The sequence below is a fragment of the Eretmochelys imbricata genome, chromosome 3 (assembly GCF_965152235.1).
Source record: "Eretmochelys imbricata isolate rEreImb1 chromosome 3, rEreImb1.hap1, whole genome shotgun sequence".
NCBI lineage: Eukaryota > Metazoa > Chordata > Testudines > Cheloniidae > Eretmochelys > Eretmochelys imbricata.
This window is the reverse complement of record NC_135574.1, coordinates 7,574,732-7,594,569: the sequence shown is the minus strand read 5'-3', so window position 1 is coordinate 7,594,569 and position 19,838 is coordinate 7,574,732. Positions and strand designations below refer to the sequence as shown.

At 41.1% G+C, this 19,838-nt stretch overlaps 1 protein-coding gene across 2 annotated transcripts in view; it reads left to right on the top strand.

The window, feature by feature from the left end:
• ELP3 (elongator acetyltransferase complex subunit 3) overlaps positions 1 to 19,838 on the top strand; it is a 133,236-nt gene that overhangs the window by 103,899 nt on the left and 9,499 nt on the right. The gene's annotated exons all lie outside the window — the stretch shown is intronic.

The window sequence follows — 19,838 nt, the reverse complement described above, 5'->3', positions numbered from 1 at the left end:
GATACAAGCATCACCAGGTAACCTTTATTCTGCATTAACAGAGCTTTTTGCCATTTAATTGCCTAACTTTTTAAACAGAAAAGAAAAATGTTTGTTGGCAGGAATTAGAGGTAATTTAGACAGTTGTTCTCAGCAAGGTTTGTAGTTGTTATGCTACTGGGTCTAGTTAATAGTCAAAAAAACCTGGCTTTTATATTGTGTTGCTTTTCATCAGTAGATCTCAAAGAGCTTTACATCATTATCCCCATTTTACAGATGGGAAACTGAAGCACAGAGAGATGAAGTGACTTGCTCAAGGTCACCCAGCAGGCCAGTGGCAGAGCTAGCAATAGTCCCAGTCCAGTGGTCTTTCCACTAGGCCACACAGTTGTAATGTGATTCCTCAATCACCCTCCTGTACATTTTGTTATAGTGGAATGGGCGTAATGGTCATGCTTTGAAATGTTTGTCATGTGTATGCAGTGTTGTTGTAGCCATGCCAGTCCCAGGATGTTAAAGAGACAAGGTGGGTGAGCTAATATCTTTTATTGGACCAACTTCTATTAGTGAGAGAGACAAGCTATTGAGCAATATGTAGTTGCTAACAGGGCCAGTGAGAGAAATCTCATTCATGGTCTATGTCCATTTTTATTATATGATTGTTACAATATCATTAAGCATGAAAGAGACTAGTGTGTCTCTCCTTCTCTACGCCCCACCCCACCATTCCCTGCAACATGTAGCTACCACCCTGCCCCCCCCACACACACATTTCCAGGTCCCCCGTCCATTCCAGTTCCATTAAGCCATTAGTTAGCACTGTAGAAGCCATAAATGTGTAAGAAGTTGCTCTTTGCTTGTCTCCTGCTATATGCTTCTTTGTAGACATAACACTGGCTTCAGTTTACTGGGAGGTCACACACTATCTTAGGCCTGGTCTGCACTTAAATTTTAAGTCAACATAGCTACAGTGCTCAGAGGTGTGAAAAATCCACACCTCTAGCACAGTAGCTATGCCAACCTAACCCCTGGTGTAGATACAGCAAGATCAGTGGAAGAATGCTTCTGTCACCCTAGCTCCATTGCTTGGGGATATGGGTGTTCCTACAGTGACGGGAAAAAACCTTCCACTGGAGTAGATGGCGTCTATGCTATAGGGTTACGTCAGCGTAGCTAAGCCATTATAGTCCCCATAGTGTAGTCATGGCATTAAGTGTGTAGCCCAAGTTGCACACTGAGCTGGGCCCCTCGCTCCCACTGCCTAATCCCAGTTAGGACTCCTGCCTCTCGGCCAGGCTTCTCCAGCCATGCCACAGGTCCACCCAATCTGCTCTTCATCCAAACCAGGCCACTCCCCCACACACCCTGGTCAGCCTCTCCACCCCACCCAGCAATGATGTATATTTTATCTGAAATCCAAATGAATAGTTGTTTAAATTTGTGTTGTCTTCATTCCACTAACTCCAGACCCCAGCTCACATGGAAGGGAAGGAAGAGGGGCTTAGACCCCTGAAGAGGGGTAGGGCTTCTCCCAGATCCTAGCACACACGGGGAGAATTCAGGGTTGACAGGCCCCCCCACCCCTAAACCCCCAATTTCCTCTGCTACTCTCACATTTTCCAACCCCTCCCAGTTTCCTAGTCCCTACTTCCTCCCCCATACCTTAGCCCCAAACTCCTCTTCTCTCCCCTACCACCCACTCCCCATCACTGTATGTATTGAAACCTTGCCTTAGGTAGTACAGGATCAATCCCAAGTTACACCTGGTTATTAAATCTTCAAAGGCAAAGCTCTTTAAGAACTTCAGTACTGCAAACCATAATTATGCCACAGTATTAGTTATGGATTGCACTTTGGAAAGGGTTTATCATTGGCTCATCCCAAGTGTCTCTTGTTAGTTGCCTTTTATTGAAGACCATCAGTAACAGGTATTCAAACATCATGGAATCAGTTCTTCAGCATCTCCCTATTTTGATGCATTTATTTGGAGATTTTTTTTCCCCCCTATAAATAATGAGTCAATTTGGTATTTCTAAAAATGATGGAACAGCAGGGCAGGCAGATCCCCAGAGAGCCTTAACAAAGCACCTCGCTCCTGACCAGCAAGACTCCACTTCAGAATGTAGTCCTGGGACTCTCTTTAGTGCACCCTGGGAGCTGGCAGTCTCTGAACCAGTCTGTGAATTAGCATCTAATATGGACCATGAGGGAGAGATCATCCAAATTCTGTTTTACTTTGTACTAACCAGAAGGCTAATTGCACACTGAAGTTTTAATGAGTGATGTATTTTAGACCACCATTGAGTGTGTCATGGTACTTTTTCCTGATATGTAGCCCAGTTCACTCTACCCTTTCCCCCCACCGCTGCATTTTGTTCCTTATAGCTGAATTTAGTGCTGGTAAAATGCACCATATTCACTTTAGAGAAGCTCTGAGTACTCTATTACAGCAGAGGTAATGGTAGTGTTAGTTGCCCTTTCTTGATGTTGTGCCTCTGCCTTGTTCCAGAAGGATCACTTCCAGGAGTGGAAGCAGGCTAGTCTTCATGGGCCATTCAATCCTTGTACCTTCCATGGAGACTACAAATAAGGGCTATAATTATTACCAATTCTAATGGTGGTTTTTGTGACTGTGGATAACTGGCCTATAGGAGTTAGACCAAGATGCCCAACTCATTAAACATAGGACACTGAGCAGTCACCAGATGGTAGTGACTATCAGTCACTACCAACTGTGAGCTGGGTTTGAACCAGTAACCTAGGGATGAATGGTTCCATATTCTACTACAAACACTCTGAATCCTTGAAGACTTGCTTTATCTCTTTCTTAAAAGCAGAAAAAGGCATCTCTTCAAAAGAAGGAGTTGAAAGAAAAGCCCTAGACAAAATGTAAAACCACAGGGAGGGGGGAGGGGAAAGGAGAAGAATCCTGGAAATGTGTCACTGCTCAATCAGGGGGTAGGACAAGAAAGTTTGGGGAACCAATGAAGTAAAGCATTTGGAAAACAAACAAACAAACGAAAACTATACCACTAACCAGACAGACCTGCTGAGAAACATTTTCAGAGGCAGCTTACTTCTGAAAGCTTCTCTTTTGTCACACATGCTGGCAGCCTAACACTGCAGTGAGATGGTGGATAATTTTGCAGCTGTGTTGTGTGTACCTGGACCAGTTTCAAAATAGATTTTTAAAATCAGTAACGTAGGGTTAATCTTCTCTAGTGCCGAAGTGAATTCCGGCTGCATTTTGATTTAAGATAAAACCCAACAGGAGAACTGAACTTCACTAGATAACATTTCCCAGGTAACAGCTGGAAGGCATCTGTTCTTTGCAGATTCTTTAGTATTCTTTCCTTGTGTGACACACTGCACAGCATTGAATTCTGCACCTTGGAAAACACTGAATGCATCCGATGAAGTGAGCTGTAGGTCACGAAAGCTTATGCTCAAATAAATTCGTTAGTCTCTAACGTGCCACAAGTACTCCTTTTCTTTCAACTAGCATGGCTGTTCCTCGAGGAGTGTAATTCAGTTTGCTTGGCTACTGCCTAAATTAGTAACGTTAATATTGGAATGAACCATTTTATTAACAATCACTGTTCCTACTGTCTTCTTCTCAGAGTTGTGCTCTTTAGCACAGAGGAATCACCACTTGAGAAGCTCTTTCACAGCCCAAACCAATATAATTGTGAGGGCTGGAGAATAGTCAAATTATGGGAAGAAAGAGATTCTTTACGTCCTTGAGCAACTTTACTAAGAGGGACCTGGTATTAATTGTTGGTGCCAGTGAAATCCCATTAATTAGACTTAGATTCTGATCCAGGGTCAGAGATGACACTTGGTGCCTGGAAAAGACTGTGTAGAGACAGAGAATGTAGAATTCTAACCTTTTAGCTAAAGTAATTAGGCCATCGCCTACACCACCTCTCCTCTCTCCCCACTGTGAACCCCTATTGTCTCTCATTTCCTCAGCCCTCCCTCTCTTCCACCATGTCCTACTAATCACGACTTTAGAGAGCTGAAAAGACAAACCACTAAAGCAAATGGTCTAGCTTACAGCAGTTTGGGCCAGAGTCTACACTAGAAAAGGTTTGATGGTTTGCAGCTTTCCCAGCAGAGTTTACTAGTTCCCCACGCAAAATAAGATGTACTGGCAGAAACATCTCTGATGGCAGCAGTATAACTGCATCTACAGTAGGGCACTTGCTGGTATAAAAATGTTGCAGAGAAAAAAAAAATCACGCCTCTACCCAACATTACTATACCGGGAAAAGATTCTAGTGTAGATCTGACTGTTTCACACAGACCACTGCTATTTTCAGTCATCATTGAACTGTGCTTTGAAAATGAACCAGTCTTCTGTATTGTCCAGCTCCCTTCCCCATGACTAGGGTTAATTTATTCTGGAGGCACAGTTGACAACCATGATCACTGCAGCTGCACAGAGAGATTATAATGGATGCCTGCACTTTTTAAATGTTGTTAGAAGTTGGAAAACTTCCTTTAATAATGCCAGGCCAAGACAGGATACCAGAACAGGATACCAGGAGATCTTAAAAAGTGTTCTTCAGAGAAGGAAGAAGCCTATTGGTCATCTAGTTCATTCCCCTAAGTACTAAAGACAGGACTGTTTACTATGATGTATCCTCCAGTACTCAGCTTTGTCCAATACTGTTTTTAAATGACACTCAGTGATGGGAATGCTACCATTTGGCTTGAGAGACTATTCCATTGTCTAATAGATCTCACTATTAGGAAGTTTTTTCTGATGTTCATTTCTTCCTAATTACAATGGGTGTTTTAGCTGTAGGGCTGACTGCATATGTATTATAACAGAGAATGATAGCTTTCAAGGTTAAAACAAGCTTTCTGAATAAAGCTTGACTGTTCTAAGTGCTCTAAAATTTGTACAGGTAATCAGGTTGCCTTGAAATTTGGTGTGCCTCATGGAGATATAGGGTAAAGTCTGTGATCCCAATTTAGGGCCATTTGATTAAGGAGTTCCTGAAGTAAAGTCCCTGGAAGCAAAAAAAAGCTTTTTTTAAAGTTGCACATTCTGGTATTGCTTTTTTGCCCATGGATAGTGATCAAACCAGAGATTAGATCATTGCACCAGGGTCTCAAATGCTCAAGGGTTACCCCAGTAGCGTGCATAGCACCCACCAGCCCTTTGGGGGAAATCAAATTAGATGTGGATTATAATCCATTATGCTCCTTAGTGTTAGCATGCCTACCTAGCATGAAGCAAACTCTTTTTCTAACGTGTAACAGCTGAAATCTCATGCCTGCTGCCCATTGTTCTGAGTTGGTTTTTAGGATTGCAGTCTCCTGACTAAAAGGAAAGATGCATTTTGCTCTCTTTCAGGTGAAATATCCTTCTTGACCATCCATGTTCCTATTATGTTCTCACATTGTGATCACCATCTTAAAAAAAGAGGGGGGGGAGATAAAAGCTTAAATCTTCTTATTTTCAAGGTTTGGGTGTGCAAGTCTTTGTGATCTTTAGAGCCTGAATATAACACCATCTGTCATAACCATAGCGGTAGCCTAAATTCCTCCTTACCTGTAAGGGGTTAAGAAGCTCAAGTAACCTGGTTGGCACCTGACCAAAGGAACCAATGGGGACAAAAGATACTTTCAAATCTGTTACGGGGGAGAGGTTTTGTTTTGGGTTCTTTGTTTCTGTGGTCGTTCACTCTTGGGACTAATTTTTCTAAACAAGTCTCTCATATGTCAGACTTGTAAGTAACAGCCAGGTAAGGCGTATTAGTTTATCTTTGTTTTCCCAACTTGTGAATTTTCCCTTTGCTAGAGGGAGGTTTACCCCTGTTTTGTTGTAACCTTAAAACTAAGGCTAGAGGGGGTTCCTCTGTGCTCTTTGAATTTTCTGCTACTCTGTAAGATTAACTACCAGCCTAAGTTTACACAGGTGATACTTTTACCTTTTTTTCTTTAAATAAAATCCTTCTTTTTAAGAACCTGACTGATTTTTCCATTGTTGTAAGACCCAGGGGTTTGGGTCTGTAGTCCCTTTGTAACCAATTGGTGAGGATATATGCTCAAGCATTCCCCAGGAAAGGGGGTGTAGGCTTGGGGGAATATTTTGGGGGAATAGGACTCCAAGTGGTCCTTTCCCTGATGGTTTGTTAAATCACTTGGTGGTGGCAGCGATCCCAAAGCAAGAAAGGAATGTGTGCCTTGGGGAGGTTTTAACCTAAACTGGTAAGAATAAGGTTAGGGGGGTCTTTCATGTGGGTCCCTGCATCTGCACCCCAGAGTTTAGAGTGGGGAAGGAACCCTGACCCCATCCAATTCCAGTTTTTTCCTAACATACAACTCACCATCTTCCCACACCTCAACACCACCACCTTCCCACCATATAACTCACCACCTTCCCACCACCTTTTAGCGGCCATTTTTCCACCAAGAACTAGTTATGACTTATTGATCATTGCTCTTTATTCAACAAGAAACGCTGTTGCTCCCTCTCCCATCTCACCAGTCACTAAACCTGGGGCTTCTGCTGCACACCCAGTTCCTGTGAGCTGTTACCAAGATGAGTGTTGCAGTAGAGAGAATTATCACTTGGCAGAGAGCTGAAATATTTACTGACTAAGCAAGTATCAGGATTCCCTATTACATCCTTTAGTAACTTATACTGGATATCTGAATTCCATCACATCTTGTACATCTTCAGCGTATGTTAGAATTTTCCATGGAGCACAAACTGTCTGAGTTTCTCACCAAACATCTCCCCTAAACTATTTTGTTCTCTCTGTTGTAATTAAAATGTTAATTTGGCAGGTTTTTTACAGAAATTCTACAGTATTTTTTTTTTTCCAGTCAGGCTGGTTTTAACCGGTGGAGTCAGGAGTTGCATCGTGGCTTAACAGTTACCATTTATTATTATTACTTATTTCTATAGTGCCCGAAATGTAGTAGGCACTGACTAGCAAACAAAGGCTGGGGCAGGGGATGCAACTGAAGTAAGTGTCTGGAGTGAGTTATAATGCATATCATCTACCTTGCAGTTCCTAGGTTAATTTTTTTCCCCTTTTTGTCTCTTTCTGTCACTTCATTTGAGGGTAAGGGTGGTGGGAGAACAGGATGTAATTTGACTGTGAAGGGGGAGTGTGCTTTTTAAGGAAGGATTTGAAGGAAGAGAGGATGAGAGATTTTGCAAACCATGTCAGGGATGACATCCTGGGTGTAGGAAGTATGCATGAAAGGAGGGGCACAGACAGGAGTCGGGGGAGGGTTGATTGGCATGACTAATTCTGGTTTCACATACTGGATAATACACTTCTCTATTCTGTAGGTCATCCAACAGTGTGGATACAACAAGCTTTCCTCTTGGTGTGTTAGTGATAGTGAGAGACCTCACTCAGGTGCTGCCTTGTGTTAAATGCTTGGCCAAACTGGACAGCATTAAGTATTCACATTTTAAAAACAGGGTGGCTTTGTCTCCGCTTGCAAGGTCATTGTTTAGAGCCATTGTGCTGCCTATCCATAACAATAAGGAGGAGATGCTCTTCTTCCCCCTCCCCCCTGCTGTTCTGACCCCCACATCCTATATCAGAGCTAAGTAAAATGTGAATGACTTGTTTATCATGAAGCCATTGCTCATTTAAGGTAATTTTCTGCATGAGTGATGCCATTCTGCTTTTCTGATGCGAGGTAGTATATTAGTATGCAGGCTTAGGTAGCTGAATGGTAGACCCCTGAGGCATTAATCCATTATTCAGAGCTCTTGGGAGGTCTGATCTAAAATGTCTGTTTCATGAACATTTGAAATTATGCTGTGTGTTTTCCTTGTGGTTTGTTGATCTTAGTTGCAGCCTTACCGTGTGTGTGTGTGTGTGTGTGTGTGTGTATTTCTTTTACTTTCATTAAAACAAAACAACCCTAAAAACCAACCTAAATTCATTGTATATCTGATGTCCACAAGTTAAAGCCTTTATATTCTGGAAGTACAAATCCTCAGTATGTATGAGTATGTTTGTATCTTGCATTTGCTGAATTTAGCTGTAAGTCTTCTTGTATGCAAGTTGAAATATCTAATGATTGGGTGATGTATTAATTTTTTCCTCCTTTTTGAAGGTTGATTCTATTTTTTATTTTCCACAATAGTTCTTAACTTCCAGTGACTTTCTTAGAAGCAAAAAGGATCGCAATACTATTACTAAAATTGAGTTGTGCTGTGATATCAGCTCATGAAATTTACAAATATGAATAGTTCATCTTGTTAGATTTTAAGCCTCCCTATTTATTTACTCCCCTAAATGAAAAAAGCATAAGACTCTTTTCTTGAAGTGGATAAACAAATTCATAGAGCAGGATCCCTTGATCTTTCTTCTAACCAGAAGCTGGATTGTTTTGATAATGTCACCATTCAGTTAATGATTATTGCCATTTATAGTAACTGTGACCAGTGACAGGTTTCAGAGTAGCAGCCCTGTTAGTCTGTATCCGCGAAAAGAAAAGGAGTACTTGTGGTACCTTAGAGACTAACAAATTTATTTGAGCATAAGCTTTCGTGAGCTACAGCTCCCTTCATCGGATGTTCCACGGAATGCATCCGATGAAGTGAGCTGTAGCTCACAAAAGCTTATGCTCAAATAAATTTGTTGGTCTCTAAGGTGCCACAAGTCCTCCTTTTCTTTTTGTGACCGGTGAGAGTCAAGTCTGTGCTTTAAAATTATTAATGCTTTCATAGAAACACAGGACTTGAAATACAGCAGTTTCATATAGTATTAGTGATGGGAAAAAAATGACCCAAATGTTTTTTTCTCACTCCTTTCAGAATAACTTTTGAAATAAAAGATACATATCCAGTAGATGTTCCAGGCAGGAGTGTTTTTTCCCCCAGAAGCATTCTGCTGTCATAGCACCAGTACCACCTAATAAATACAGCAAATACTATAATTAATATAAAGCTATTATTTTTTAAGGGATGTGTCCCCTCCTGCTTCATGACACGATCAAGCCATTGACTTTACACTCAGGAGATTCTTGTGTTTCCTTTCGAAACATCTGGTACTGGCCACTGTTGGAGACCGGATGTTGGTCCTGTGGACCTCTAGCCTGCTGCCCAGTATGGCAGTCCCTATGTTCCTACAATCCACTAGTGCCTTTAAGTCTGCGTTAAAGATTCATATGTCCATTAATGCTTCAACCACCATTCCAGAGGATATGCATCCATGCTGATGACGGGTTCTGCTCCGTAACAATCCAAAGCAGAGCAGACCGATGCATGTTCATTTTCATCATCGGAGTCAGATACCACCAGCAGAAGGTTAATTTTTTTTATTATTATTTATTTTTTTTTTTTAATGGTTCGGATTCTGTAGTTTCCACATCGGAGTGCTGCTCTTTTAAGACTTCTGAAAGCATGCTCCACAGCTCATCCCTCTCAGATTTTGGACAGCACTTCAGTTTCTTAAACCTTGCTTAGGTTGAGTGCTGTAGCTATTTTTAGAAATCTCACATTGGTACCTTCTTTGTGTTTTGTCAAATCTGCAGTAACAATGTTCGTAAATCAAACAGCGTGCTGGGTCATCATCCAAGACTGCTATAACATGAAATATATGGCAGAATGCGGGTAAAACAGAGCAGGGGACATACAATTCTCCCCCAAGAAGTTCAATCACAAATTTAATGCATCTGATGAAGTGAGCTGTAGCTCACGAAAGCTTATGCTCAAATAAATTGGTTAGTCTCTCTAAGGTGCCACTAGTACTCCTTTTCTTTTTGCGAATACAGATTAACACGGCTGCTACTCTGAAATTTAATTAACACACTATTTTTTTAACGAACATCATTAGCATGGAAGCATGTCATCTGGAATGGAGGCATGAAGGGGCATATGAATATTTAGAATATCTGGCATGTAAATACCTTGCAATGCTGGCTACAAAAGTGCCATGCGAATGCCTGTTCTCACTTTCAGGTGACATTGTAAATAAGAAGCAGGCAGCAGTATCTCCCATAAATGTAAACAAACTTGTTTGTCTTTGCGATTGGCTGAACAAGAAGTAGAACTGAGTGGACTTGTAGGCTCTAAAGTTTTACATTGTTTTGTTTTCGAGTGCAGTTATGTAACCAAAAAAAATCTACATTTGTAAGTTACACTTTCACGATAGAGATTGGACTACAGTACTTGTATGAGGTGAATTGAAAAATGCTATTTCTTTTTATCATTTTTACAGTGCAAATATTTGTAATAAAAATAATATAAAGTGAGCACTGTACACTCTGTATTCTGTATTGTAATAGAAATCAATATATTTGAAAAAGTAAAAAAAAGTCCAAAAATACTTAATAAATCTCAATTGGTATTCTGTTTACCAGTGCAATTAATCAGGATACATTTTTTTAATTGCAGTTAATTTTTTTGAGTTAATCGCTGAGTTAACTGCAATTAATCGACAGCCCTAATTACATCACAAACTTCCAGAACTACATGTACAAAATAATACATGTAATGGTTCTAAGACGGCTGGTTGGTTTTTCAGACAGCAACCCTAAAATTTAAATTTTCAGAGAAAATCCTTTGTTGCATAGAGGAAATCTCTACCCTGAAATAATCGCTGTTGTGTCTGTCTTTACTCCTCACGTCGAAAGAGTAGAAAGGCATCTGTCATGCAGACAGGATTCATTATGCTTTATCTCTGTGCAGAAGTAGACTGTTCTGCGAGGAATGCAGAGAAGAGATAAAATTCCACTATCGCAAGTGTCCATCTATTAAAATCACATGTGCTGTGAGGCCCTTTAACGAGCATGTTCCCTTTCCCTTTAAAGTGCAGGTGCTGCATTCCCTAGCACCCCATCTTTGGCAGCCTTTTAAAACACTGATGCAGAGGCTGGAGAGCTCTGCAACCACACCCACATCTATTAAATCACACCAATACAGGTAGCCTGCTGAAGGAATTGTTTGATGTGTCCCTGCAGTGAGACTTAAATATAGATTTCCTCATTTCAGTGAAACAGAAGTCTTTTCTCAGTGGTTTGGGGACTGGGGTGCTCTACTGCTCTGTGCTATGAACTAATTAACAGTGCAGCAAGATGATCAGTTTTCCCCCAGACCACATTTCTATTTGTGTTCTGCCAAGTAGAAAATTAACATGGCCACAGGCCTGGAATGTTATACACCTGAGCACACAGAGGCTGAAGATGGAGGAAAGGAGGGGTGGACTTCTGGATGAGTAGGGATTAGAAACTAATGATGTCAAGTGTTGCTGGCCTACTTCATTAGTCAGTTCATCAGAGAAGTTGAGAAGCAGAAGAATTGAGGAATAATAACATTTAATGTGGACATAGCCCATGTAACTGCTGATCTCAGCATTGTTTGTTCAACATTAAGCCTCAGAAATCCCTTTGTGAAGTAGGTGAGGGGTATATAGTATAAACTCTTCTGCCTCTCCTCATCTTTGTGTGTGTAAATCACCTGACACACTGGAGTCCTTTGTGAGGCCTCTGTGCAGCACAGTAATAAAAATAAGTGTTTCTCTCGAAACAAGCCTCTCCACCTGTGACTTTAACTGGCTCTGCTAGAAGCTGCATCCAGACAGAAAGACTGTTAGATGTGACACACGAAATTCAACAGACTGCAAATAAAACAGAAAAAGTGGGAAAGATTGTAGGGCGGGGGAGGTGCTTCATTATCCCCAATTCTTGTTAATCTGTAGTAGTATTTCCAGATTAACTGTTTTTGCTGCTGACTATTGATGACCCATGAAGTAATAGCTTTCAGTAGGTGCTATAGGACTCTTTTAAGTGGGTTTTTCTTGGTGTACAGGACAGGATGGCCCAGGGCTTCATAATGGATACAGACCCTTTCCACCTCTGTTGCTAATTCAAATCTAGTACCGGATTATTAAAGACCAAAAATCACTACTAATGATTTGGTGGTCTATATTACTTAGAAGATAAGATCCTAAAAGCATGGTCTGTCTTTTTGTTCTATGTTCATACAGAGCCTAGCACTATAATTGGGGCCTCTGACTCCTCCTCCAGTATGAATAAATAATGTTGATAACAGTGAATTGGTGATCTCACAGTAGTTCCTAGTGAACAAGATGGCAGTCTCACAAGAAAAGGCTAAATATTGAATGGGCATAGTGACTGACCTACCCACTGATGGTGGTGCCTCTTGGTCAGTATTGAGGCAGGGTTTGGAGGGGCAGGGTATATTCAGCACTGCTGCATGTGCCATACTTGTTTAATGGACAGTGGAGTTCAGTCTCCAATATTGTCAGTCTGTTCTTTTCATCATCACTAAACTCTCTTAATTTATGTAGAGGAAAACAAAGCTTGAATTCCAAGGCTTCTTTGTTTCAGCTTAAATCCCCAGATTCTCAGTAATACCATGCCGGACGGTGGATGCTTTATCCCCCAAGCAGAAAAGAAACTTCAGGACATCATGTTGATCATAGATCTAAAATCTCTTAAACCTTCAGCATGAGAAATACAGGCATTAGTACTGTAGCAGAAATGCTGCGGCACTGTTCTCTTCTTGGATTTTCTAATGCCTGTAGGACATAACCTTTTGTTAAATTATGAAAGGCAACTGTTTAAATTAAAAAAATTCAGTGTTTGATTTTGAACTGAGAAAGCACTGTGAGCTTGATTTAGGGTCAAAGGTTAACTATCCTCTGGCATTGTCAACACTAAGACCCCAGTTTGCTGTGGTTGCTCCCCTCCCCCCAAAGTTGCTTCTGCCAGCTGGAGATGGACAGGGCTGTGTAGTCATTAATGAAATATTGCCACCACACTAAGAGATGAATGGGATGAAATCTCACCATCTGGAAGCTCCATGGTGGTTCTGAGCTGATTTTTAAATGGCAAATGAGCAAACCTAATGAGTGCATCTACTTTGTGCTAATGACTCTCCAAAAATTGATTGCTGCAGAATTAGCTCATTAATTCTATCATGAGTTTTTACTTCATTGATCCCTGCCCATGCCATTGATTACAATTCTGGTCTTTTGGGTTTATTTGCCTTGTTGATGTAGCGATTCGAAAACCCAAGGATGATGAACTGCTTACATGCAAAAGCCGATGCAACAGTGTTCATTATTAGCTGTGTAGTTTTACCAACACACAGAGATCCCATAATGTTACGGGAGAGGAATAAGAATATACTGTTATACCCCTTAGTTTGCAGTGGGACTTCATAACCCATTTACTACTACTTTGGTATTTGAGGTAGTCTCTTGTTGGTTGCCTCAGCTCAGAGTCCAAGAGGTCATGGAGACTGCATTACCCTCTTAGCCCTGGTCTACACTGTCGGGGGGGATCAATCTAAGTTATGCAACTTCAGCTATGTGAATAACATAGCTGAAGTCGACGTACTTAGATAGACTTACCGTGGTGTCTTCACCATGGTGAGTTGACTGCTGCCGCTCCCCGTTGACTCTGCGTGCGCCTCTCGCGGTGCTGGAGTACAGGAGTTGACGGGAGAGCGTTTGGGGGTCGATTTATCATGTCTAGACTAGACACGATAAATTGATCCCTGCTGGATCGATCGCTGCCCGCCAATCCAGTGGGTAGTGAAGACATACCCTTAGGCCTAGATTTAGTCCTTTCAGAAGGTGGATTTAGGCATATTGGCCAGGGGCATTGTGGGAAAGCTCCCCGTGCTGTACCTGTTCTGTAGATGGAAGGTTTCATCTCCAGTGCTGGTAATATGGTGCCTTTAATCACCACACAATTAATATAAAGTAAAATATTAAAGAACATATCCAGTTCTCAGTTCTAATACCAAAACTAGCTACGTTAAAATAGAGGCATTTTCAAAGCATTTTTTAGAAATACCATTCACACTTATTGCCTCTGTCAGTGGATGGGACTTTTATGGCTTTCTGTGGAAACTTCCATTATATTGGTACTTCTCAGCGGGGTCTCTGATTCAACATTGAACTGAATGAATCTGCGTTCCCATTAGATAGTCTTTTGAAAATCAAGAATGATAAAACTGTACGGTAAAGGTAACATTTTTAAAAGCATCTAAGTCCCATTTTCAAAAGTGTCTGCCCTAAGTTATGTAGGATACGAGGCTCCTAAGTGAGTTAGGTGCTTTTGAAATTTTTACCCAAAATGTGTATATTAAAAAATTGTTTGACAATTTAACTATTAGTTTAGGGACTACTAACCAATTCTTTTCTTAATTTAAGAACTTTACTTAAATAACTTTGAAGCTTTCTGATTTTTTTCAATGAATTTTAAAGTCCCACATTGCCAAAAAGACAGATTCTTTTGATTTTGTTAGCACTATTTCAGATCCTCTCTGGTTTTTCAGTTGTTTACTCTTCTTTGTAATTGGATGTTAGTGATTGAGAATCTTTTATGTCACACTTGCATTTTCCATAATAAAACCAAAACAACCACAACATTGTGAAAAGTGTAAGTTCCAAACCAGACGATCCCATTAGTGTGTTCACAGCTCATGCTGCAATTTTATTTAATCAATCATTTTGCCAGTAGGACATATTTTTAGATTAGTTTTCAGTACCCAAGACAACAGTGTCAAGGTGGCTGTTCCCTCATGTTTCCTTTTGCTGTGTTTGGCAAGATGGTCTCTTGGGGTCAAATTGAAACTGTCAGTTACAGTTCTGTAACTGATGTGCATGCATTTGTAGCTGCTTCCATGTGTCATGTGGCAAAGCACAAAGAGTTGGAAATCATGCAGAGCTATGTTAGGGCAGGAAACTTCATGACTGCATCTCTCAGAGATTCTGAGTTTGGCTTGAGAGCCTTCCCTATTTAATCCACTAGTTATTTACACCACTTGATCCTGACCAACTGTGGCTATCTGAAGTAGACCGGCACAATGAAATGAGGCTGGTTAGTTTTATCTTGCTGAATGGGAACAAACTAATTTTTTTCTTTTGGCAATACTTTCACAATAAAAACCAAAATTCTCTGAAGCATCTGGTACTAGCCACTGCCGGAGACAGGATACAGGACTAAATAGGAATAGCCATAGCAGATCAATGATCCATGTTCCCAATACTGATGTGTTCTTAGGGTCAGATCTTCCAAATCTTGCTCATTGAAGTAGTTCTGGTGACTTCATTGACTCCAGTAACATTATTTGTATAAGTAAAGGCTAATCCCAAACAAGAATTTTAGAATTACACATAGTTACATAACATAGTTTTGGGGAAATTGCCAAGAGTTCACTGTTAAATTTATGCTTTATTTTGATCTGAAGTACTGCATTAAATACCATGGTTTTGAATGGTATTTCGTTGAAATTGGTTTTTCTGAACTCAGTAAAGTTTCTTCTCAGAGATCTTGCTGAAGATAAGATGGAGGGGTATCAAATCTCATATTGTTTTCTTTAGGTAACAGCAAAACTCTTGAAAGACACTGCTGTGTTTGCTGATTTTTCTGTACCAATCGTGTGACCCAAAAGATCCCCTATGGCTTAAAAGAAATTTTAAAATATTAAGTTTCAGAGTAACAGCCGTGTATTCGCAAAAAGAAAAGGAGTACTCGTGGCACCTTAGAGACTAACCAGTTAATTTGAGCATAAGCTTTCGTGAGCTACAGCTCACTTCATCGGATGCATGCATCCGATGAAGTGAGCTGTAGCTCACGAAAGCTTATGCTCAGATAAATTGGTTAGTCTCTAAGGTGCCACGAGTACTCCTTTTCTTTTTTTAAAATATTAAGTGTCTTGTCTGTAAGTGACTGGACTGGAATGTTTTTAATACATTCTGGTTGTGTAAATCCATTGACTCTAAGCTGGAGCCAGATGTCACCGATGGGGAAAGAGCTGGGGCTCTCACTTGGAGTTCTTACTTCCTTCCATTTCTTCCCTTTAATACTTCAGTATTTGTATCTTAAATAAATAATATTATGGTTTTCCTAGTCGCAATAGGGGGTTCAAAATCTTCTAGCCAGTTCTTTCTACCTCGCCCTGTGGTATCTAAACTTCATTGATTTCAGCTGGAATTGCACACATGAATAAGGGAGTAAATTTGGATTCCTTCTGTGCCTTTCCCGACCATCAAAGTGGCAGTGCAGCAAAGGCGTACAATAGAACCTCAAAATTACGAACACCAGAATTACAGACTGACTGGTCAACTGGACACCATGTGAAACCAGAAATAACCAATCAGGCAGCAGCAAAGACCCCCCCCCGCCCCGGAAAAAAAAAAAAATACTGTGCCAGTATCTTAAAGGTGGGCACATTTGGATTGTCTGTCCCCACACCCACCCTTCTCACACCGGGCAGCCACTTACAACAAGGCAGCCAGAGCCAGTAGAGCAGGAGCAGCAGTGCTGGGGTCTGCCTTGCTTCTTTCTCTTTTCTCCCCCCCCTCCCCCCCCCCCAGCAGGATGCGCTGCCTTTACCCCTTCTCCCCCAGCCGGGAGAGGGATGCACTGTTTTTTAGCCCCCTCTTCCGGGAGGGGAGCACACTGTTTATAGACACACACACTCACTCACTCACTCTCACTCACACACCCCTCCCTGCTGGAAGGGAGACAAGCTTGCAGAATCATGCCAGTGCTGAATAGGGAGCTCAGCTGCTGCTGAAACCTGGCCTAGAGTGTCAGCTGCTGGATCAGGGGCCCAAACTGTGTTTTGTTCAGATTTATGAACATTTTGTTCAGAGTTATGAACATTTCAGAGTTACAGACAACCTCTATTCCCAAGATGTCCATAACTCTGAGGTTCTACTGTATACTCCACCCTTTTGGGGAGAGATGCCATATGTTGCTTAGCAGTTGTATCTGCAGTTAATGAAAGAACATCCTTGAGTGGTACTGAAGGAAGCAGCCCCATCTGGTCCTCTTTGAGCTGGAACGATTGGAGCTGTGTTGCTGACTTCAGGTGAAATTTTTGGGTTTTGGCAGAGCCATGTAACTTTTTTTCCTATTCCTTCCTTTAAGACCTCTGTACAATAACCAAAGAAATTGTTTTAGTACCTTTATAACCAGATCATGTTTGAGTAATGTTCTGTGTAGAACTCAGAACTTAGAGGAAAGTTCTTACAATTTGCCTGGCTGCTTTATGCTTCTGGCAACATACTGTGCAATCCTAAAAGAAAGTCATTTTTCCTGCAGAGCCTCTGAGAGCAGGTTTTGCCATAATTAGAATTGCACTTGGCACATTAATGGATTTAAACAATCTGGGAATTTCATTCTATATACATAAGCTGATTTTTACTATATCATATTGCATGTTCCACTGAATGCATTTAAGTAAGCTTGGAAGAAATAGGTTTTTATCAGTAAATGTCGGTTAATGCTGAATTCACTGTACACACACAAGCTTACAAAAAATATTTCTATCTGTGATAATAAAAATCTACAGATAGGCAAAGTAAGAAAAATTCAGCTTGAGAACTTTTAGAGGTTGATTTAAGGATATTTACTTTTTATGTTTTAACATGTGATGTTGACAGTTTGTGTTTTAACAGTTAAAAAACTTTAATTCTTTGAATCCCAGCATCTACTGTCATGAAATAATTATTGACTGATGCTCCCCTTTTCCCCCGCTATTGGCTAATACGCCCCATAATTCCCCACAACTGTGAAAAAGTAAACTGATAAAATTGAGGAAAAAAATCCTTAAAACCCAAAATTTTGCACAATTGTGAAAATTTAAATTGACAACAATTGGAAAAAATTCTTAAGAATATTAACGTTATCTGTCAAAATCTTTAATAATGTTAAAATTATCTTATGTTCTCTTAATCTGTTGACTAGTGAGCAGTGATTAAAGATTCTTTTGAGATGCTGCATTTGTATATTCCTATGTGGTAGGATTGAGTCAGAAGAGTATATTTAATTTTTGTGCTGAAAAGGGCATTGAGCATGTGCATAATCAAACCTGATTTTCACCCAGTTTAGGTACAATTCAGATTCCTTCCTCTTTTTCTAATCTGCTAGTGAGGTATCGTTCAGGATTTCCCTCACCTTTTATTCTGTTCACTCTTGGTATTTATACTGCACTTAACACCATTGTACCTGACCCCATATAAAAATTTGCTTAACTCTGACAGATAGTTAACCTTAGGTCCTTTTCTCCCCTTATCACAGACAAGCAGATGGGATTTTACTATAGGTTTCAGAGTAGCAGCTGTGTTAGTCTGTATTCGCAAAAAGAAAAGGAGTACTTGTGGCACCTTAGAGACTAACCAATTTATTTGAGCATAAGCTTTCGTGAGCTACAGCTCACTTCATCGGCTGCATATTGTGGATCTTCTGTATTTTCCACAGTATGCATCCGATGAAGTGAGCTGTAGCTCACGAAAGCTCATGCTCAAATAAATTGGTTAGTCTCTAAGGTGCCACAAGTACTCCTTTTCTTTTTAGGAGTTAACAAGAACATCTGAGGAACAGTGGGGGGGGGGCGGGGGAGGAATAGTTTCACTTGGTATAATGACTCAACCACTCCCAGTCTCTATTCAAGCCTAAGTTAATTGTATCCAATTTGCAAATTAATTCCAATTCAGTAGTCTCTCGTTGGAGTCTGTTTTCGAAGTTTTTTTGTTGAAGGATAGTCACTTTGAGATCAGAAATCGAGTGACCAGAGAGATTGAAGTGTTCTCCGACTGGTTTATGAATGTTATAATTCTTGACATCTGATTTGTGTCCATTTATTCTTTTACGTAGAGACTGTCCAGTTTGACCAATGTACATGGCAGAGGGGCATTGCTGGCACATGATGGCATAGATCACATTGGTAGATGTGCAGGTGAATGAGCCTCTGATAGTGTAGCTGATGTGATTAGGCCCTATGATGGTGTCACCTGAATAGATATGTGGGCACAGTTGGCAACGGGCTTTGTTGCAAGGATAAGTTCCTGGGTTAGTGGTTCTGTTGTGTGGTGTGTGGTTGCTGGTGAGTATTTGATTCAGGTTGGGGGGCTGTCTGTAGGTAAGGACTGGCCTGTCTCCCAAGATTTGTGAGAGTGATGGGTCGTCCTTCAGGATAGGTTGTAGATCCTTGATAATGCGTTGGAGAGGTTTTAGTTGGGGGCTGAAGGTGATGGCTCTGTTATTTTCTTTGTTGGGCCTGTCCTGTAGTAGGTGACTTCTGGGTACTCTTCTGGCTCTGTCAGTCTGTTTCTTCACTTCCGCAGGTGGGTATTGTAGTTGTAAGAATGCTTGATAGAGATCTTGTAGGTGTTTGTCTCTGTCTGAGAGGTGGGAGCAAATGCGGTTGTATCGTAGAGCTTGGCTGTAGACAATGGATTGTGTGGTGTGGTCTGGGTGAAAGCTGGAGGCATGTGGGTAGGAATAGCGGACAGTAGGTTTCCGGTATAGGGTGGTGGTTATGTGACCATCGCTTATTAGCACCGTAGTGTCCAGGAAGTGGATCTCTTGTGTGGACTGGTCCAGGCTGAGGTTGATGGTGGGATGGAAATTGTTCAAATCATGGTGGAATTCCTCAAGAGCTTCTTTTCCATGGGTCCAGATGATGAAGATGTCCTCAATGTAGCGCAAGTAGAGTAGGGGCATTAGGGGACGAGAGCTGAGGAAGCGTTGTTCTAAGTCAGACATAAAAATGTTGGCATACTGTGGGGCCATGCGGCTACCCATAGCAGTGCCGCTGATTTGAAGGTATACATTGTCCCCAAATGTGAAATAGTTATGGGTGAGGACAAAGTCACAAAGTTCAGCCACCAGGTTTGCTGTGACATTATCGGGGATACAGTTCCTAATGGCTTGTAGTCCATCTTTGTGTGGAATGTTGGTATATAGAGGGCTTCTACATCCATAATGGCCAGGATGGTGTTTTCAGGAAGATCACGGATGGATTGTAGTTTCCTCAGGAAGTCAGTGGTGTCTCGAAGATAGCTGGGAGTGCTGGTAGCGTAGGGCCTGAGGAGGGAGTCTAC